The sequence below is a fragment of the Mustela lutreola genome, chromosome 6 (assembly GCF_030435805.1).
Source record: "Mustela lutreola isolate mMusLut2 chromosome 6, mMusLut2.pri, whole genome shotgun sequence".
Classification (NCBI taxonomy): Eukaryota; Metazoa; Chordata; class Mammalia; order Carnivora; family Mustelidae; genus Mustela; species Mustela lutreola.
This window is the reverse complement of record NC_081295.1, coordinates 46,616,994-46,640,447: the sequence shown is the minus strand read 5'-3', so window position 1 is coordinate 46,640,447 and position 23,454 is coordinate 46,616,994. Positions and strand designations below refer to the sequence as shown.

General features: G+C 36.0%; 1 protein-coding gene across 8 annotated transcripts in view; it reads right to left on the bottom strand.

Moving 5' to 3' along the window:
• UBE3D (ubiquitin protein ligase E3D) overlaps window positions 1–23,454 on the bottom strand; it is a 160,460-nt gene that overhangs the window by 73,220 nt on the left and 63,786 nt on the right. The window contains exon 9 of one of the 8 annotated variants that reach the window (XR_009354561.1): window positions 23,212–23,329. The exons of the other annotated variants lie outside the window; for them this stretch is intronic. The gene's annotated coding sequence lies outside the window, so the exon portion shown is untranslated. The remainder of the gene's footprint in view (window positions 1–23,211; window positions 23,330–23,454) is intronic. 8 annotated transcript variants of the gene reach the window in all.

Sequence of the window (23,454 nt, the reverse complement as noted above, 5' to 3'; positions counted from 1 at the left end):
ACTTCTAAAAGGAAGACAACACAAATCCAATTTTAAGTAGTGAATTTTAACTTTCGAGTAGTGAATCTTAATCCATTTGAAGGTGAGAGGTCTCTATGACAATATGATTAAAACTATAGACTCTCTCCCCACAGCAGTGCTCATTTTTTAAAGACTGATTGATTGATACAGCAAGAACGAGAGAGAGCAAGAGAGCATAAGCAGGGGGAGTGGATGAGGGAGAGGGCGAGGCAGGGTCCCCACTGAGGAGGGAGCCCATGGTGGGTGGGCCCAATCCTAGGACTCTTGGATAATTACCTGAGCCAAAGGCTGACACTTAACCGACTAAGCCACCCAGGCGCCCCATCAGCAGTGCTCATTTATACGAAAAAAATTCTGCACATAAATTTGAATGTTTCCCAGGTCACCCAATTCCCCAAGCCTAATCATGTCCTTCTTTCATATTAATGGAATTATATAATATGTGACCTTTTTTGTCTGGCTTCTTTGACTTAGCATGTTTTCAAGATACATGGATCTCAGAGTAGGACCTCTTGCTTTTAGATTAAAACCTGATTTCTAATTTACTACTTTTAATAAAATATTAAAAACAGTTCCACCTTTAACTATGTATCATAATATCTGTTAGCATATTAATAAGTATAACCACTTACAAAAAGCTTTCAAAGAGTTTTTGAAGAGGTCTCCTGGCTCACATTTTTACCTCATTCCATTACCAAGGAATATCAATTGAAGGGAAGCCTGAGAAAGGCACTTCCAATGCTTTAATCATTTTACTGAATAACTGGAAATCAAAGTATGAGGGTTGGGATGTAATAAATTAGGTCCACTCCAATAACATTCTCCAAAGTAAACCTCACACTGGCAACCACTCAGTTCCCTGTCCCATCGGGGGCCAACTCAGCCAACACGTTCATTAATCAACACTGCCCAGTCTGCCCCACACAGTTTAAGTCCTTTACCAATGGAGAGACAAAATTGTGATGGACAAAATACAAAGCAAAAATTTAAGGCTGGTTTTATTTCCTAGGCTTAGTAAAACATATAGGTTTTCTTCATTTTTCAATTCAAATTGGTTGGCAGTGATTGTATTGAGATGTACTGTGAAACCAAGTTTGGTCTCAACAGAAGAGAGAGAGATGATCTGTTAGAGTTCTAATGGCCCATGGCTTCAGACGGATATATTTCTGGTGGTCTGACACTCTCTCCAACTCCACTCTCACCTGCCTTTACTGAACACCGTCAACTTTAGTACCCCCGGCTTCTCTCTTCACCTCTTTCTAAATCTAACCTCAGATGACCTTCTCCTGGAAATTCATACACTGCATAAAAGGGTAACTGGCAATGGTGTAACTCAATTCAGATGAATTAGGCCTGGCTAATCCTAGTATCTTAGTTATTAAGCTATACTAAATTACATAACCCAAAGTCATAATTGGCTCTGTCTGACCCATTAAAAAAGCAAATCCCAATGACTAAAATTGTGTCCCTCCATGTGGAGAGATGAGAATTTAAATGCCAAGATTGCTAACCTACTCGTGCTCTCTATGCAAAGATCCTTGATTTTAGAAAATGTCCTCTTATTTAAGACTTTAGACCTTCTGTGAAATCACCCATCAATGTAACTCCGGTAGAATGAAAGCACAGTTGGACACATCCATTTCTGGTAAAGTAAGAAAATCAATTTTCAAGTAATTTTGCATAGAGAAAATTAATTTCTACCAACTTAAATTCAATTCCTCTGATTCTTCCACACCTTAATAAAATAAACACTAAGATCAACCAGGTCACTCCAGAAAGTCTCCTAAATTTTATGTCTATCATTTACCCTTTAGCCCTAAAAAGATATGATTTTAGCAACTGTCAAATATGCTCTGAAGTTCTATTCAAAAATTTTATGAGTTAAGACGTATTCCCTAGGAGGAATAGCTTAAGTCAAAGAACAGAAATACTTGACTAAATTTTTCCAAGGCAGAATCAAATATTATTAAATGGAAGCTTTTGGAACCTAGGAGGAATTTCATTGAAACCTTCAGAGGCAATGATTTTTTTACAAAATTACTAAATACATAATATTCTCTTTCCTTGCCACCACACCCTTAAAATGAGGTGTCTCCGGTAGCTGACTTCACTATTCTACATTCCGTTCATTTCAGAGAGGCTACTCTCAATATCTGAAACCAAGGAGGGGGAAAAAAAAAAAGACAAATACAGTGTCTGTATATATAATTGAGGTAGAAAGGAGGGAAAGTGTTAAATATGGGATATTCAAGAGATCAGCATTTTAGGAAAATTTTAAACTTACTCTCAGAAATTGGTTAAAGGTACTTAAGCACCTAAATTTACCAGTGCTAGAAGAGCTAGAAAAGTTAACTTGTCCCTTTTTTCAGCAGTGAGACATCATACTGTGAATATAAAAAATATTGTCATCTTCTGAACCAACTCATAATGATGAGAAATTATTCATGAATGTTAAGGGAAACTTATATATTTTAGCCTATAAAATAGAAAGAAAGCAAAACAATGTTTCTTGATGATCCAAATAAAAGAAGCTTATTTAGTTTTATTTTAAAAAACAAAATAATATATTTATAACCAAAGTATTTTTATTAAACTACTGATATAAACATTCAAAAATATAAATTTGCTTTAGTTAGTAAAATAAACAAATAATTTTCAGTGAAAGTAACAAAATTATATTTTTGATACCCGAGTTCATCTCTTATTAACAACCGAAGTACTTAATTCTGCTTTCTAATTTACTCACAACACTGACTTTAATAAGTCACTGCTTCAAAGTATGGAACCCCCCAAAATCAAGACTTAAATAATAATTATAAATCTATACTGACATTGACTATTTTGATCAGTTTAAACACACACACACACATAGCAAAACGCTGTACCTATTTTGGCTCAGTGCTTAAGTGTCTATCTCTTGATTTCAATTTCGGAGTCATGGGATAGAGCCCCAAGTCCAGCTCTGTGCTCAGTGGGGAGTCTACTTCTCTCTCTCTTTTTCTGCCCCTCTCCCCATACCCCTCTGTCTATTTGCAGGTGCTTGCTCACTCTTTCTCTCAAATAAATAAATAAAATCTTTTTTTTTAAAAGAAAGGAAATGAAACTTATTTTGGAATGTTTATTAATATGTGTATTAATATTATATCAAATAAAATCAGCCTTTTAAGCAAGAAACAAATCATCTTACCAAGTACTTTAAATCTTTCATTTACCCAAAACTAATCCAATAGGTAGTTTTTTCCATGAAAAAACGTAGTTGAGATGATAAATTTGGAATTCAAGATTTTTATCCTTGTGAGCATCCCTCAAGTTGATCTAGATATTAAAAATCCATTGCCTACAAGTTGACAAATTTGGTGGTTGCTATTAATAGGATTATTTACTTAGATCACAAAGAATAGAAAATAAAACAAATGACTGACTACTTGAAGTGACCTGAGCAGCTATATTATCTATCAAGAGACTAAATAAAGAGATGTTAATAGTACTAGAGAGCTTTATTTTCTTTCCTTTTTTTTTAATGCTAGGAAAAAAGTTTGCATCCAAAGACTATAAGGCACAATTACTTCAGAAAATTTTCCCTATGACCTTGGAACAAGGTAAAAGCCTAGGGTTATTTGCCTTAGCACTTTGCCAAAACAAACCAGGGAATGTGAACCCTTTGGAAAGTCAGTGTCCAACCTAGCATCCATTCATATTTTTGTTATGTCCAATAAGATCATAGTAATAGCCAATCTGCCTGGTGCTATGATCCCATTAGGTCTTACAACCTAAGCAGAGTCAGCTTAAGTCTAATCAGACCAAACAGCTGTTTTAACAGTTGGGTTTCTCCAAAATTAAAATATTCTATTCCTGACAGTGCCTAGCAACTCAACTGTAGGAACAGCTGCTCAAGTTGAAGAGGTAAAACCAAGTGTACATAGAGTCTTCTTCCCATTTGCAACTGCTATGAGATTCTTTCAGAAAAGAAGTTCCTAAACTTAAGTTCATGTTGACATTTCCCAACCTGTTTAAAATTTTATACTTGCACTGCCTCTCTCTCTCTGACCTTCGGTCAATATTTCTGCCATCATCATCTCTCTTGGTGTTTGCCCTTTGTCTCTACCCACAATTGCCAGCTGGTGGTTCTGTACTTCCTTCCTTAGAAATATTATCTGTGTGCTTTATACTCTCATTCCTCTCTCTATTGTCTTGGAAGTATTTTTACTACCTATGAAATAGAGGTTATAACTCAGGAGTCCCCAGACTCCACTAAGTGATATACTCTTTCCTATGAATTACATTAGCACTATTCAGGTTAACTGTTGAAGTAGGAACCTTAAAAACAATCTTAAAATGCTCTCTGGCTAATGGTTTTCATTTTTGGTTATTTTATAAGTGTTTTCAAAATTCTGGACTTGTCACCATGATCTCATTCAGATATGTCATCTGTTCAATTTTTAATATTTACTCTGTAGCTAAGAAACCTTTTCATCAACAGTCCTATTACCAATAATGAGTGTTTCTGTCTCTCCATCTCTCTACCCAACCTCTCCAACCATGCATTCATCACTTTTCTAGCACCTTCTCATTTTAAAATTTCTGCCAACTGGACTGGACATTCCCAGACTAAATTGACTTTGATAAGCTCTTGAAGTCTGCACAAGATCTTGACCCTGATTTTGTAACATTTGCTTTTTCCCCTCACAATGTCCTCACTCCTTTAAATTGTACTGCATTACCAATAATTTAAAATCCTGGTTCCCAGGGTCTGTCTAAGAATAGATTTAGGACAGGACCCAGACTCATCAAACCAGAACATACCTACAAAGACGCTGAATACGTTTCACGATTACAATTTTTTTCCTGCAGCAGCTCCAGCTCTTCCGCTAGGCTATGTATGGAGTGATTCTGGCACATTAATCTTAGAAACAACCTCTCTCCCATGCCCCACTTCTCATTAGGGGAGGGTAGAAGCCAAAGATATGCTTCAACAAGTGTAGATACCATAAATGAAGAGGTGCTCACAGTCCTGACAACACAGTCCTGGGGCAATATGACTCTAAGGGAGGCACCAGAGTGCTCTGTGAAACAGGGCTCGCGGGCTGGAAGTCATTTTAATATGTCATGTCAAACCCTAAATTACAAGTATCGCAAAGCTAAATTTTTTTTAATTAAAGGAGACTTTGAAATACTGCTGGTTCTGCTGTCACTATCCCATTACCACGATGTCAGTGCAACACTGGCCCCAAAGTTACCTAACTTTGTTTCTGAGTTGATCTGCAGAATAGGATTCATTCTTCCAGCTTACAGTATTGTTAAGATCAGTTTTGCTTCATGGAGCTAAACATAGAAAAGTTTTCATTTTTAATAAGAGCTTAGATAAATAACCCTAAATCCCAAAGGACCTCGTTAAAGCAGTCTCATAAAAGTTTTACACTTGCATATGAGTTTGAAAAAAAAAATGTCTACCTAGCAGTTTGAGCTCCTGCTGACTTCTCTAGCCTTGGGGAAGTTATTGTTGAAATTCATATGTCTTGCTATTTCTGATGATTTAAAGCAGTCTATTATGATAAATCACCATGAAGTACACCAAATGAAAGACACTGTTCAAACAAAAATTTCAATTTTAAATATACAAAATACACACAGTGCACTCATCCGTATGTTTAAATAGCACTAAGGTTCTTATACATTCCTCACCTAGCCACATATTTTATCCTCACAGTCTAGGATGCAAAAACATATTTTGTATGAGGTGATCTATTTTCCCTTTCTTTTTTTAGGAGGTTATTTCAACACACTTTGACTCTACTCTAGAGAATTAAAGTCCTCACAGGAAAGTTCCAACGAAATGGGAAACTAAATCAGTTGGAATAACAAGAACATAAGCAGTGGGCAATGTTAACATTTCCTCATATCCCTCATAGGACCTGGGAAGATCAAGACTGACACAGTATATTTAAAAGGTGAGAGAAGGATTGAAAACAGAACAGAATCTCCTATGTTCAAACAATAAAACACTAGAGATGGCTTTTTAAAAATGCCTCAGTACACTGCACCTCATCTTGCAATATGATAAGTGCCTCATTAATAGTCACTTAGTGAACTTGAAAGAAATCAGCTTATAGATCATTTCCTGCCATTTTATTCCATTATGGGACCATCACTATTCGTGCTTCTCAGGCCTTGGAATCAGTGACCAGGAGTCTTTGCTCAACTCTCAAAGTTTGTTAGATGTCAGCGATAGAACTTTAGAGCAAAATCCACCTTGAGAGAATTCAGCCCCTCTGCGATATTACTCACATGTGACTGTGTGGTCTTTGCTTGAAAAACACCAGTAACAGGGAGACTCACTGCAAAGCAATTCTTTAAATGGAGTGAAATCTGTTCTTCAGAACCTGAGCTTTTCAGAAAGTACCTCACAACATCTAACATTTTCTCCTGATTTTTATCTAAGATAGACTTTCCCCATTTTCTCTAACAGGAAATATCCCATTTGCTAAACATTCCTTTTTTATGACCATTTATTAAAACAGCCCTACCATTATCTTCATCAGTGCAGAATGAAAATCTGCATAGGATCTTATATGTCACCAGACTCTTTCCCATGTATCAGTTCATTTAGTCTTCACATGAACACTGTAAAATGAGGTTTCACTACACCTGCTTTACAGAGAAGCAAAATTAAGTTCAAGAGGTTAAACAACATACATATGGCCTCACAAAAGCAAGGCTCAGATCAATACCTCTGACTCCCAAGTGTTTTCCATTATACTTTTAAACCTCAGTCTTTTCACCTATAAAATGGGCGCAATAGTATTTGCCCTTTAAGTCTCAAAGGTTTCTTGTGAATATCAAATGAGATAAGGTATGGAATAAAACATAAAAAGCAGGTTTTTACTGTTAAGATCATTCATATGCAGAAAATCTATGCTCTTTCAAGTATTTAATTTATGAATAGGAGAAGTCCAAGTCACAGGTAATGTGAATGTCATTGCTCTTAGCTTTCAGAATTCAAAGCATATGGCAACTAAATGATCTAGGAATATAAGGAGACTAACCCCTAAAAAGATATGGCAAAGTCATTCATCCTTTGGAGTTTAGAATTCAATTAAGAAAGCACTTTCCTACAAAAATTATTTAATTTTTGCCTTTAATAAATGCTTAGTATGCTGTCAGCCTTGTAAATTATATTACAGTATGTTATAGATTTTTGTGGACTAGCTTGGAAATTTGACATTTGATAACATAATTCTATGAGGTACTCTGTTCTAGTTCTAGGAAGGAAACCTTGGGACATATCTATTTATAAGAGCTTTTTTCCCCCTTTTGTTAAGGTTTATTAATTTTCTAAGGCATAGTAGGATGTTTTAAAATAATTAGTCTTATTTTTCAAGGAGATTAAAGTAGTAGTATATATTCTAGAGCTAGTTGAATGGAAAATCGACTTTAGATTCAGGTACATTTCACCAAGTACTGCTACAAAAACATCACAATAAGATGAGGATTTTCTTCATTTAATTGTTTTCTAGAAGTATGAATTGATAAACAAGTAAGCAGAAACCTATAATAAACTGTCTCTATTTCTCAATGAAAACATCTTAAGCTAAATTTTAAAAGTGTTTTGTCAAAAATTTGAAAGATACACAAAAGTATGAAGAAACACAACGGACACCCACATCCCCGTCACAAACTACAACATTATCAATGGCTAATCTTATGTTTCCGACCAAATACCCTCAACCTCTGATTTTTTTTTAAAGTAAGTTCTACAAATATTACCATGTTATCTGTAAATATTTCATTACATACTCTGAAAGACAGGGACCCACAATTTTATCACACCTAAAACAAATTAATAGTAACTCTTCTTCAATGTCATCAAATGTTCATGTACTCAACTATTTTTAATATTTTTTTCAGTTCATTTAAATTGAGATCCACATAAGCTCTATCATGTATTGTTTGTTAAGTCATAAGTTTCCTTTAATCAATAGATTCTCCATCTCCTTATCTTTTTGTTTTCCACTTGCTAACTTCTCATTGAAAACTAGATTGTCTTATAGGGTTTCTCAGTCTGAATTTTGCCAATTACAACCTGATGATATAATTTAATGTCCTTCTCTCCTGAATTTCCTGCAAGCTGAGAGTTGGATCTGGAGACATGACCAGGCTTGATGCGTTCGGGAAGCTTACTTCACTGGTAGGGTTATATACTTCTGCCAGGAGACATAATAATCACCCCCCACGCCCCCTACATACACCACCAATCCCTTTTTCTTTCTTTTTGTGATGTTTCCAAGTTCCATGATTTATGATGGACCAGTAAATGGTGAAATCCTAATTCTAGGATTCTTTCCGATTGAACAGCTGGAATCTTTTTAAAAAAGAAACTTCCCTTCTTCATCTATTTGGTTGCTCTGAGGTAGGGTTCAAAGAAGGAAAGCAGGACGAATGCTAGATTCTTTCCCCCCTTATGATCCTGTTTTCAATGCAATGAGATGGTTCATTAGCATCTTCCAAAAGTAATGCCCAGTTAAATTTCTTGGATTTTTTTTTTAAAGTATCATTAGGAACTTATGGATCTAAACGCATTTATTGCTTTTTCCTTATATTAAGTTCTCACCCTACTGATACTCAGATCAACCCATCTTTAGCTGGTGGAGCCTATTCAAGTTGTCTCTTGAGTCCATCTGACACGACCCTCATATTTGAGAACTTATTTTCAGTTAGAAGATACTACAAGTTCTTCTTATACACTGCCTGCACACACCTGTAATCATCCACTGCTGGATGGAATCTTGGTTGCTTTTAGTGGGAAATGGTAACTAGAGACCAAACAATCTGGGTTCTAGGAATGCACTGTCACAGGATTAGTCAATGCTTTTAGGCCTTTCTCAGCAAATAAAGCTAAAAAGTGTTATCTTTTAGGCTTAAAATAAGTGTTTTCATTTTAATTTTTTATTTCAAATCCAGGACTATAGAGTTTTAGGTTAACCTCATCAATCTTGCATTAATTAATATCTTTTTCCTTCGCCCAAACTCCCAGTTTTCATGACACCAACAAAACTACTCATTGATTTACCCTAAAATGCACATAAAACAGTCTCAGTGCAATCAGTACCACACTATCACCAATAATATGATTGTTGAGAAATTTTAGGATTTTTAAACATTTTCTTCTGTGTCATTAGGGTATGTCCCAAGAAAGATGTACAATCCAATTACTGTGTTTTAAAGTCTCTTGGAGCCCTTCTTCTTTATGCATTTATGTTACCAACTTATATGCTTCTAAAATTTCCTTTAGAGTTTTAGGGATGGCTTTTAAAAATTATATTCTGTCTTATAATTAAGTAAAATATATGCTTGTTCCAAAGACAGATCTATAAAATCAGGTAAATTTTTAAAAGTCTGATTTCTATTTTTATTCTATTCATCCTCTTCTTACCATCCTTTTTAATAAACACCATTTAAATTTTCAAATATATTCTAACTACTCTTCAATAAACAGTGGCCTACTCTATTCAAAAACTTTCCTCCCATCTTCACACATTTTTCTTCACTTTCCCATAGCAGTCTGTCATGACGTTTTAGTTTTATGGTTCTTAATTGCAAGCATGCTTCAAAATCAATCCAGTCCTCTACTGATGGACATTTGGGTTGTTTCATTCATTCATGTTACTGACAATACAATAGTACTAAATTGAATAGTTCTGTGTGTTTGTCCTTTCATCATTTTTGGCCAATGTCTCACTGAAATAAATTTCCAGAAGTGAGACAGCCCCATCAACAAGGTGAGTGCCTGGTAATTTTGCCACATTTCCCTCCATAAGGATTTTCGTTTTGTGTTCCCAGTATTGTTCGAGACTTCCCATTTCTGCAGTTTCACCAGTAGAATATGTTGTCAGACTTCTGGATTTTTGCCAATCTAATAAAATCTAATATAATGTTTTATTTTGCATTTCTTTCATTAAGTAGAGTGAACATCTTTTCATATGTTTAAGAACTGTTTTGCATTTCTTTTCCTATGAAATATCTGTGAATATCTGTAGTCCATTTTTCTATAGAGTTGTTAGCCTTTTTTCTTCTGTGTGTGTAGATCTTCATACATGAGGGGTATTAGCTTTTGTCTGTGGTTGGATTTACAGAAAGTTTTCATAGTTATTCTTTTTTTACTTTATGATGATTTTTGAACAAAAGTTGGTTTTTTTTTTTTTATTTCTATGTACTCAAACTCACCACTCTCTCATTGCTTTTAGATTTTGAGACATAGAAAAAATTTCCTCACTCCCAGGTGATGAAAGAATTCAGCACAGTTTTTTTGAACTTATGCGGTTTCCTTTTTTAAAAACTCTGACCTACTTGGAATGTGTCATAGTGTCTGATGTGAAAGTTAAAATCTTATTTTTTTCTTGTATATATCCTATTAACCCAATACTAATTATAAATTCTATATTTACTAATTTGTGCAGCCACCTTGATTATATTTTCTATTTCCATATGAGATCAGGTCTATTTCTACTAGATTCCAATGGTCTGTCAATTCATACTATTTTAACTACAGTACCTTAATAATATGGTATGTAGTATCTTAAAGGGCTAATTTCTCCCATGATTTCTTTTATTTTTCAGGGCTTTCCTAATTATTTTTGTTTCCAAATGAACTTTATAATCAAACTGTCCAGCTGAAAACAAAACAGAATCTTATAGTATTTTTATCAAGTTTTATTTTATTGGGTTTATACATTAATTTAGGGATGACTGATATTTCAATAATATTTAACCTTCTTATCCAAGAATGCAGTATATATTTCCATTTGTTTTAGATCACTTTTTAAAATTATGTTCAGTTAGCCAACATATAATACATCATTAGTTTTTGACATAGTGTTCAATAATTCCTAAGTTACATATAACACCCAGTCTCATCACACTTGTCCTCCTTAATACCTATCACACCGTTACCCCATCCCTCCAACCCCCTCCTTTCTGTAACCCTCAGTTTGTTTCTGGGAGTCCAGAGTCTCATGGTTTTTCCTCTCTCTCTGATTTCTTCCCATTCAGTTTTCCCTCCCCTCCCCTGTGGTCTTCTGCACTATTCTTATGTTCCACATATGAGTGAAACCATATGATAAACTGCCTTTCTCTGTCTGACTTATTCACTTAGCATAATCCCCTTCAGTTCAATCTAGATCACTTTTGAAGTCTCTTTCAAGAGTATTTTACAATTTTTCTCATATAAGTTTTGAACATTTCTTGTTAGGTCAATGTATTCTTTTTCTATTTTAAATGGACTATTCCCTTCCATAATATAAGTGAATTTGATTGTATATTAAAAAATAATGACCTTTATATAATTCACTAATAAATTATCTTACTGTGTATAGTAGCTTTTTCATGGATAATTTGTGTTTTCCTGATACGTAATTGTAACACCCTCAAATAGTTTTATTTCCTTTTTTGTAATTCTTATGTCAAAATTGCATTCTCTTATCTAACTGCAGTAGCTACTAACTCCAACACAATGTAAAAGAGTTAAAAATTTTTAAAGTTTTAAAATAGAGCCAGTGCTTAAATTAATCACACTAATAATTAGAAAAATACTATTTATAATAACAAAATATCGAATTGGCAAGTTAAAAAGTGCTGACCATACCACAGAGTGAAGCAAGAGGAAGGCTTATGATGCTGGTGCGGGTAAAATCTGTACAGCTACTTTGGACAGCTACCTGGAAGTATCTAATAATATTGAAATGTGACTTTACAGAGAGTAAAGAAGAGAAAAGTTCACACAGACTAACAAAGAGAGATGAATAAGAATGCAAACTGCTGCATTATTTGTAATGGTAAGAAACTAAAAACAACTTGAATGTCCATTGAAAGGATAATTAATAAATAAGCTGTGGTATATTTTGACAAAGGAATATTTACAGCAATTAAAATGAACAAGTATCAATATGAAAAAAACTTTAAAAATGTTAAGTGAAAAAAGCAAGTTGAAAAAGATAAATACGACAGGATACAATCTATATGGCATTTAAAAACATGTAAATTCATAACATATAATCTTAGTATTTCTTTTTTTTTTTTTTTTTAAGATTTTATTTATTTATTTGTCATAGAGAGAGAAGCGAGAGAAAGCACAGGCAGACAGAGTGGCAGGCAGAGGCAGAGGGAGAAGCAGGCTCCCCGCCAAGCAAGGAGCCCGATGTGGGACTCGATCCCAGGACGCTGGGATCATGACCTGAGCCGAAGGCAGCCGCTTAACCAACTGAGCCACCCAGGCGTCCCAATCTTAGTATTTCTATTTAGCAAAAGTATAAAAGTATACATATTTAGTAAAGGTATGCATGGCAATCAATAGTATATAGTCCTATTTATAGAAGTATTCATGGCAATGAAAAACACCAAATTCCAGGTACAACATGTCCTCTGGGGAAGGATAACAGGGGACAGATTCAGAGGAAGTTTTAACGGTTTTATTTTTATTTTTAAAAATTACCTATCTACCTACCTACCTATCACAAATACGGTAAAATAGTAAGGTGTATTAAAAACGGGGAAGAAAACAGATATTCATTATATTATTCTCTAATGACTATTCTATAAATTCAAAACAGTTCATAGCAAAAGGCAATTAATTAGATTATAAACTTGGTCAAAATTCTTAGGAAATTAGCTAAAGTACTCTGAGAGACTGGTCTCTTGACTGAAGTATAAGATGTGAGGAAAACAAATATTCTCACTGACATAATCAGCAATACAGACAGAACTCTTAAACAATTAGCTTCAAATACAGATGCATGAATTTGGTAATTGCTCTTCCCTGCTGAGGACATCAGCCAGTGTTTTCCAGAGGTCTCTGTGAGTATATAGTGGATACAGGCTCGAGGAGGGGCACTTGGACAGCCACAGTCAGCAGAAATAAGATGAAATGACTGTATAAAGCACTGGCATGATCTACTACATGCCATTTCCATTCTTGACAGTTTCTAAACCAAATCATCAATAAAGCTTGAGAAATGTCTTAGATATTTAAGGACAAACATTTAGCACATTGGAACCGAATGCACAAACCCAAACCAGCTGTTGCCAGGAAATTAACTGCAAGAAAATGAAATCAGACCATAAGTTCCAGGATCAAGCCCAATACTAAAGTGAGTATCACTTTTATCTGGAACAATCGATCCAGAACTCTTAGTGACAAGAGAGTTCACAACACTATATACAAAATGGAATTAGAAAGGAAACAGACCTGAATCTTGCCCTCAAGCACCTTATTTCAAAATAATGTATGCATCATTTATATATCAGGTTTGTGAAATTCTTTGGCTAAAAAAAGTAAGATGTTAAGTTGTCCAGACAAATATAGAAGAAGCAAGAGCTCCTGTATAGTAAAAAATTACACAGGCCTCTCCCACTTCCACTCTTCATGGCTGAAGAGCCTCCTTAGCAGGTTAAGGCCCCAGTGTGTTCACCTCACATCCAGCACATCGTTAACCCTTGCCCTCTGGTCTACAAATCTCATTTCTCCAGGAGGCTGTCCAGATAGCCACTTTTTCCTTAGACCAGGACAGCAGTTACTCCTAGGGGACGTAAGAGTCAATATTAATGTATTACTTAGCTTTAACACAGGCCACTCCATGACATGCAGCACACTCACTCATCAGTTAGGAAGGTACATTTGAGCTACCACTTTTCTGCCACAAGAATGCCACCCTCACTTCAGTATTAAAAACTAAAGGTCAGCAAACTTTTTCACACAATAAAGGGTCAGATAATAAATATTTTAGGCTCGTTGGGTATCTGTGTATGGTAAAAGCAGCCATAAACAATGTTTATATAAATAGGCGTGGCTGTGTTTCAATAAAATTTTATTCACAAATGCAAGGGAGTGGGGGTGGGGTGGGGTGGGAATCTGGACTTGTCCTGCTGGCAAAAAATTGCCCACTCCTTATCTAAAGCAAGCAAGCATACTCTGAAAGAGAACTGTCCCATATGACCATGTTAGTTCTTTTCATTTTTTTAAAACTCAATTCATTCCAGTTTTCATCAGCAAATACACATCAATTACTTATATATAAGAGATGTTTCCCACAGTGAAAGCTTTCTATTTCTCTGAGCCTCACTGCTCTATCTCCTCTGAACAAAAACAGATTTATAGCCTTTCACAGATTAAGAGCTCTGTTTAGAAGCTGATGCAAGCTTTGAATACTTGCATTAAAAATACATATAAGTAACACAAATAATTTTTTATCCAATCTCAGGGGGTTCATAGAACCCCATGAAATCTGCTGGAAGTGAGGGCAAAATGTCTAAGAACTCCAGGTTTCTCTCTTAGCACTTGAGTTAGTTATCTACTGCTACAAAACCACCTCTAAATTGGGCACCTTAAAAAAACAAACATCAGTTTCTGCGGGACAGGAATCTTGAAATAACTTAGCTGGGTGGCTGTGGTTCAGGCTCTCTCACAGGGCTGTAGTTATCTGAAGGCTGGGCTGGGGCCCCAGTGTCCTCATGCTGGCAGCTGGATCCCCTGAGAGTGAGTGAGACGCACAGCAAAAAGGAATCCCCTGTGCCTTTTATGACCTACTCTCAGAATTCACCCTCTGTCACATCCACTTGTTCTAGCCATTAGAAGTGTTTCAGTAGGTCCCACCCACATGTAAGGGACAAGGAAATTAAACTCTACCTCTTAAAGAAGGGAATAAAGAGTTTGTGGGCATATTTTAAAACCATCACATATTCCAAGTCACCCAAGGACGCCAAGAAGGTGGGATTCTCTTTAATCTGCCTGTAATACTTCAGCGTTCCCAGCACCATGCTTATCAAATAAATACCTGGCACCAATTCATTAACACATGGAGTTAGGCAGGGATCAGGTTGTTTTTTTTGTTTTTTTGCTTTTTTTTTTTTTTTTCAAAATAATCCTGTGAATTTGGTAGCATATCATTTTTAGAAGTATCTAAACAGAATCCTTAGTTATTTAACTTGCACAAATGAATTAAACTCTAAAATAAAGATAGGATGATGACTCCTGAGCTATACTGCCATGGCTTATGGGTAAATCTTCTTCCCTCCAAAATTTTGGGTTTGGGAGGTTTATACAAGAAGGTAAGAAGGCCAAATTTTGTTGGTAACAAAGAGTTATCATTTTGAAAATTAAAAAAAAGAAAAAAGAAAAATAGCATAGCTATCTCTAGAGCTAATTAAGATTTACCTTCCAAAGTGGCTGAATGAAAATTATCTTCCTCTGAGCGTTTCCTGAAATCCCAACTTTTGGAATTTTCCCTTAAGGTTTTTCACCAAGGCTTTGATTATCTATAAACCTGCCAAGCACACAGCCTCAGGAGGTAGAGCTGCCAGGCATAATCAATATGGTCAGAGAGAAGTAGATGTACGTGTCACATTAGTATTAATTAGTGTCACCTGCAAAAGTCCCAAGTGCATCAATAAAAAATTAAGATCTTCATATAAAAGAAAAAGTCAGAAGTTTAAAATTTTCCATTAAATTTTCTTTAGTTTCAATTGATTTCAGTGCAAATATGTACAGAGTTTATATAAATATTCCAAGATGTCAAATAAGTCCTCCAACATTTATAGGTCATGTCTCCAAGGTACAGAAATGAGATCTGTAGTTAGTCTGTCTCTGTGAAAACATCTGCATTCTTTAGGGAAGGGAAGATAAAGTAAGAGAAACTGAATTTTCCAATGGAAGTGTGAGCTGGAAGCAGGACAATAGCTTTAGGACAGTTGGTTACCTGTCTACCCACTCTCTTCCTTATGGGACCTGGGCACTATAGTGAGTAACACTTGGCCACATATGTGTACTTGACAGAAGAGATCCAGTAGTGGTAATTCCTCACAGGCTAGCTTATTTCCAGTTACAATCCTGGGAGCCCAGCACACTGGACATAGTCCAGTATGGGCGGCTAGTGTACATCTTGATGCTGTTGGACATATTTTATAATATAAACCATTCTAGGGATTGCTCCTATTTGAGTCCTTTACTAAAAACTAACTTTGTCTTTCAGGTATTTTCCGTGCAGTCACCAGAACACATAATACATATACTAGATGAATACCAGATGCAGATGAATTCCATCCTAGACTGCATGTTATACGAAGTTTTTATTCACCAATGTGTACCTACCACCTGACACACTATTAACTGAATGCATAAACAAGCACATAAATAAACAAATCTTCCACCTTACCTGTGTGTACAGTAGGCAAGGTTCTTGTGAATATGCATGTGTTAGCAAAATACAATATACTATTTAAGGGACTTAAAACATACTAACCTCAAAACTGTAAATAAATATAAATTCTCTTATGAATTCCCTTCCTTTGGTATACATGCACTCATGGAAATTACCAACATGTCGCTGCCCTCCTTCAGTCTCTACTCCTTGCTGGATATAACCAAGCTATACTTGGCGTACCCTGACACCTACTGGCTGACCGAAAATGTCTTCCATGGGTGTATATACATTCTCCAATCTCTTTCTTCCCTAAATTCTTAACTTCCAACTTTGTTTCATTTAAGACCAGAAAGTCTCTCTCCCTCTTTGCACTCTGTTCCACTAGTATATAGGATCTTCTTGTGCAACTTTTCAAAAGTACGTTCTTTGGATCTACTGTTCTCTTGAGAAAGGGTTCCATAATCACATAAAATTTGTATATGCTAACTACTGTGTATGTTCCTTAGCAATTCACCCTGGACTTTACTGTGATTTGGGCAGTCTAGCAGTAAAGATGCTTACATACAATTTAATTGAGCCCACTGATTCACATATATTTTTATTAACAAAAATGACAATAATAAGCAAAAATTATTGGATAATATGAATCTCAATTAGTATTATTTGACTATAGCATCCTTTTTTGTTCCCACAAAAAACTATTATCTTTTGAAATTCATTTTGGGAAATGCATCCTGCAATTTCCTATCTTAGCTCAGAAAGTCTCCTCTTCAACTTCCTGTCCCCATTATCTTTCTATCCCTTAATTCTCAGATCAAATGATACCTTCTCTATGGAATTTTCCTTAATTAGAACTAATGCAAAAACTCTTTGTTCATCTCTATCATAGGACAGAGAATGTGTACCTTTTAGAGCTTTTATGTAACTTGTAAGTTTCCAAGATTAAACACTGAAACTCTGGAAGTAAAAATTCTGTCTCATTTATATTTTTATCTTCTATATCTCTAAGCAGAAAGTTTTACACACAGGAAGCCTAAGTGAATGTCTCCATTGAGCTGAATCTGAGGCTAAGCACCACCTTCATTAAATACCTGTAGCAAGAGAAAACTAAGTCTTCAGTTTATAAGACAAACTAAACACAACAGAGCTTGAGATCACATTCTTTAAAATGCTTCCAAGTGTCCCAAAGCCATGGAATTGCATAAAGTTAAGTATATTCACCCCCAAAGATGAGGAAACTAAGGGCCGGATTAGAGGTTATCACTTGGCCTGGCAATGTAGTTAGTCAATGGAAAACGTGGGATGAGAATCCATGTCTGACTCCAATCCCATACTCTCCCTGTTGTAAAATGTCAGGTATCCTCCTACAACTTCTAAATGTTCCAAATGTTTCAGGTCATCTCAGTATCAGATGCCCTGACAATCACCCCCAATTACAGATGATGGAATCATTCCCATGACTGACTGACTTCACAATGAAGTCCCATGCCCAGATAAGTTTATTAAATTTAAGAAATACATTTCTACTACAATGGGGCATCATGAAGCCCCATGCTTGACTTTTTCAATTAGAAGATAACACAGACACTCTAATTTTTCTAGGTTCACTCTATTCTTCTAGTACAAATTTACTGAGTTATATGTAAAGTGAAATAATAGTTTGCATGCATCTATAAGCATCTGAAGAGTTGTTTAGGTAGAAATTTTGCTAAGGACAAGGCATTTCCAAATGATCTCCTACCCTAAAGTTCTGTTTTAACTGCAGTTGTTTTTTAAATAGAAACCAAATAGTTTCATCGAAGAGGTAAAAAGTGGCTGGTAAGCCAAGAAGGTTTCTCGATGACTAAGACTGTTACCCCACACTGGGAGAAGAATGGTGTGACTACACAAGCAGGTATTGGAATTAGGTCCAAAGAAGTCCAAGGAAAGCAAATCAGGTAGGAGACCTAAATGAGAACTCAATATGGAAAATGTTGAAAAAATAAAGTATTTGGAAAGAAGCCAAGCATGTGAGTCAAAGGTGGAAAAGAGAGCGAAGGAGGTCAGCCCAATAAGCGTTAACAAGGTTAGAAGACATTTGTGAGTACCTGGTGTAAAAATAGACTAAGATGGGCCTGGGAGCAGCCAATTAAGACTGGGGCTTGCAACCAGCAAGGGAAGAAAGTAGAGACTGAAATTAGGTTTAGAAACAGAAGCCAAGTTTAGGCTTCATTAGGTAGGTAAAAAGAGTGGATTAGTTAGTCTTACTTGGGGGCTAACAGGAAGAAGACTTGATGGTATGAAGGTATCAATGTGAAGAGTCCAAAAGCAGGACTTATTAAATAAATATGTTTCTTTTTTTTTTTTTTTTTTCTGCTTCTACAGGCAAGGTTTTTGACGGTGGTCTGTCTGTAAATACTGACACAAGGACACATAGCAGACATAACCAAAGGTTTAGAAGACAGACCTGTTTTTGAATCCTAAATCTATTACATCTTAGCTGTGCCTCATTGGACCAGTAACCTTAACTTCTATGACTTATTCTAACTACAGCACTTTCTCACACATATGTTAAAAGGATTCAATGATAAAATGTACTAAAAAGTTTAGAACAAGTCTGATATATAATAAAAGCTCAAAGATAGTAAATATTATTAGATGATTAAAACCACAATATCCTTAAAGACTTAAAAAAGGAGATTTATAGCAAGCTTACCAAAAGAGGATATAGACGCACAGAAAATAATAAGGTATTACCAAGAAAAGGGAAAGAAGAATGACAGTCTACATAAACCTTATTTGAACCCAAAGACACTTCTATTCAGAAAACTCAGCTATGCCTGAATAACTTTTCAGAGTTAACCTGAACAGCCTAGCACATAAAATGTCAGCCGTGCCTTCCAACCTCCCCCTTTTAGCCTTATCGATTTAGAAACAAACTCCATGATAAAATTAGTAAGGTTAAGTCACTTCACCAGTAAAGGTATCATTATTTTATGTCACTAAAAAGAGAAAAGAAGAAAAATGATGGAAATAAGAGACGCTAAGAAAATAAGAGTTAAAAATCCCAGAAATCCACAGAGCTTAGAATATATTTTTATATATTTATCTTCATATAATTCCCCAGGATGTCAAGAATAGTTTATTTGCCCTGCACAACAGAAGAAAAAATTCTGAAGGTCTGTTAATGAAGATGTTACACTGTAAGAATATTTATAAACAAAGATATCCATTTCCATAACAATCCCCTTCTTATAGAAATATTATAAAAATAATATGGACATTGGTTGAAATGGAAATCTTAGAATCTTACGGGTAATTATACACTCTTAAACACGATGAACTATATATGATCTGCACAGATGAGTATTTGAGAAGCTGTAGAATTCCATTCTTTTTTTTTTTTTTTTTTTTTTTTTTTTTTTTTTTTTAAAGATTTTATTTATTATTTATTTGACAGAGAGAGAGAAATCACAAGTAGGCAGAGAGTCAGGCAGAGAGAGAGAGAGAGAAGCAGGCTCCCGCTGAGCAAAGAGCCCGATGCGGGGCTCGATCCCAGGACACTGAGATCATGACCTGAGCCGAAGGCAGTGGCTTAATCCACTGAGCCACCCAGGCGCCCCTAGAATTCCATTCTGATTGGACATGAGAGATGATGTGTCAGGCATAGAACCAGGCAAGGCTAAGGTGGTTAAATCAGAGCCAGGCTGTAAAAGAACTCATATAATGATCCAAGGATATAAAAATTTGAGGGAGGCACTTAACAAACTGAGGGTTGCTGGGGGGAGGGGGTTTGGGAGAAGGGAGTGGGATTATGGACATTGGGGAGGGTATGTGCTTTGGTGAGTGCTGTGAAGATTCACAGACCTGTACCCCTGGAGATAAAAATATATGTTTATAAAAAATAAAAAATTATATTTAAAAAAAAAAATTTGAGGGAGGCAGAAAGAAAGGGAGTGATGTGAGTGGGGATGGCCAACGAATGTAGGCTGGTTTACAGAGTTCTGGCAAGCTCAAGAGATGCCAATAACTTCCACATGAAGAGTAATGGAACACCTGAACTAGGCTGGCAACAATACTAAAGGAAAAATGAATAGATATGAAGAGATTTTCAAAGAACACTGCACATGATCTCCTAACTGGCTGGAAGTAGAAAAATTAGAAAACAATTAATGGTCACCTTCAGGATCTGAGCCTGGGTGACTAGGAGAATCATGATGCCACTGATACAAATGGGAGGAAAACATATGTTCACCAGGAATGCTAACGAATTTCTTCCACATTGCACATATTGAATTGGAGAAGCCAGTGGGATATCTGGCAGAGATTATCTGGAATTAAGATGGAGATATAAGCAAAGAACTTAGTGAAAGTTAGGTCTGAAAATGAAGACTTGAAAGTTTTTACTCAATAGAAATTAGAGATTCTACCATGAAAGCAGATGAGTTTTAGCAAAAGGGAAAATGAAGTCTGGGACACGGGGCTGTCACACTATAGGAAAAAGTAGAAATGGCAAGGGAGGAAAGGAAGAGGTCAAAACAAAGGAAAGGGAGGAGGTCAAATAAGCCAGAAGAAAACTAGGAAAATGCTATGGCAAATATGTCCAAGAAGAAACAGTAAATAAGGATGAATGCTCATGATTGAGCATGATTGACTACATGAGATCTTTGGATCATCAGCTTCAGTGACTAAACTAAAAGCACAGGTGGACTTGTTAGAAGATCTCCTTAAACACGACACAAAAGCAAAAGCCTACAAATTCTAATTTTACTTTTGACAGGATCCAATTATGATAGGATCCTAATTTTGATAGGATCAAATTCGTCACAAGACATCATAAACCAAGTTTAAAAGTAAGCTACAGGCTAGAAAAAAATATTTCCAACAGATAAAAGACTAAAATTCACAATTTGTAAGAAATCCTAATACCAAACACAGGTGCACACAAGTGCCCACACACATGTAAAGGTGCACACACACACACACACACACACTCTCTCTCTCACATTCGAAACACATATTTAAGTATGCAAAATAACACGAACAGGCTATTCCCGAAAGAGCAAACTCAAATGGCTGGTACACATAAACATAGATGTTCAACTACACTAAGGAAAACACTCATTTAAAAAAGATGCAGTTCTATTATATTGGCCAAAATTAGTAAACCTGATGGTATCAAACACTGGAATAGGTATGAGGAGAAGGGTAAAAGTGCCAAAGAGAATAGCCCCTGCGAGAACAACTAGACAATATCTATTAAAATTTAAAATATCAATAGTAAGGGGCCATTCCCACTCCCTAATAAAAAGAACCAGGGCTCCTTGGTTGGCAGATTCTAGGGCTGGGGCAGGGAAAAATAAGAGTCTAGGGCATTCTGCAGTATCGGGGAGTTAAAAGGGTGATCAAAAATTAAAAATACAGGGGCATGTCAAAGGAGCACAGGAGCTAGCCTAAAAGAGCTCCCAAAGGCCAAAACGGGAACAATTTGAACAACAAAATAAATGAATAACAAACATATAAAAAATGAAATATATAACGTGGTGTTGAATTATAACCCAAGGTAGGAAATAAATATATATGAGTCCATCAGATAAAAATAACTGAATAAATAAATAGAAGAAATAAATCTTTCTTATGTAAAAATTCCAAATAACATATATAGGTAATACCCCTTTTTTAGGAGAAGGGGCTTACCCTTCCCCCTCCCCTTTGGTATGTGCTGGACTCTGACTTGACTCCAGAGAACAGAATATGGAAAAGAAACAACAGTCACTTCACAGTGAAAAATTGTCCAACACCACCTTAGCTAAGTGATCATAGCGTGCCACACCAGTAGTGGCTGTGGATAGCCTGTACCCCGATATAATATGATGGTATTCTTTCCCAAACCCATCATCTCAGTCTAACCAGGAGGAAAATATCAGATAAACCCAAATTAAAAGACATTCTAGAAAATCTCTAACCAGTCTCTCTGGAAAATAAGGAAGGTCTACAAAACTATTCAAGACCAGAGGAGACAAAGAAGACACAATGAATGAATGCAATGTAGCATCATGGATGGGATCCTGGAACAAAAAGGAACATGAGTAGAAGACGTGGTAAAATCCCAAGGAAGCTTGGGATTTAGTGAATATGAATGTGCCAATGTTGGTTTTTTAGTTTTGAAAAAGGTGCCAGGGTAATGTAAGGTGATGTGAGGCAAACCTGGAACTGGGTGAAGGGTTCATACACAGGAGCCATCTGTCCTATCTTTGCAACTCTGCTTTAATCTAAAACTAACCCAAATAAAACACTTATTTACAAAATGTAAAAGAAATATATCCCAGGAGCAGCAACTCCACTTCTTCCCATCCACCTTAAGTCTTGGCAGAACTGCTTGGGGAAGGTGTACAAGGGTCTTCACTGCAGAATTGTTAGAATCAGGAGAAAAATGTAAAAACTGCAACAGAATGACACAAGAAACCATGGACTACCTACATTATGAAACAGCTTACGGCTGTGAAAAATGAACTAGATCTATATGTACTGAGAAGATATAATGCTGAGTGAAAACACAGACTGTGGGAGGGTACTACGATGTATCATGAGAAAAAGGGAAAGATACACAAAAGCTAACACACTAAAGATACACAAAATATAACACACAGAACATTTCTATAGACTCTCCTGGGTGCATTTATATACATATGTCTATGTTGAGATAAACAGTGGTTACAGGGGGACTTCTATAAGGGGAACTGGAAATTGAGATGGTGGCCAAGGGATCTGAGCTTTATTCCATGATCTTAAAGTTGTTTTACGAGGAGAATGCCTTCAGCATTTACCTGGGGGAGCTATGAGCGATTACTTTTTTTTAACGTAGGGAGATAATATTCCTCTAACACAGGAGATAAAATTGTTAGCATGAGGTTCTGGCAGTTGCTGTGATGCAGGGATATAGAGGGCATCCCATGGAGACCAGCAGTACTGCAGGAGGTCCTGGGCCTGAAGCCCCACCTAGATCCCTGAGACAAGCACTTACTTGCACAGTAGATGTTACAATAGTGGCCAGCCTTAACAATGGAGGGGCCAATGACAGAAGTTCAATGGATCTTGTTTCCAATTGAGGTACCCGGAGGGCTCCAGGATCCTGCAGCCATCTGATTTAAAAAAAAAAAAAAAAAAAAAAATTCCAAGTGCTACTGAAACTGACTTCCCTCTACTCTAGCTGACCTCAGAATCAAAGGTTCATTTTTCACTCTTAATGACTAGAATAAAAGCAGAA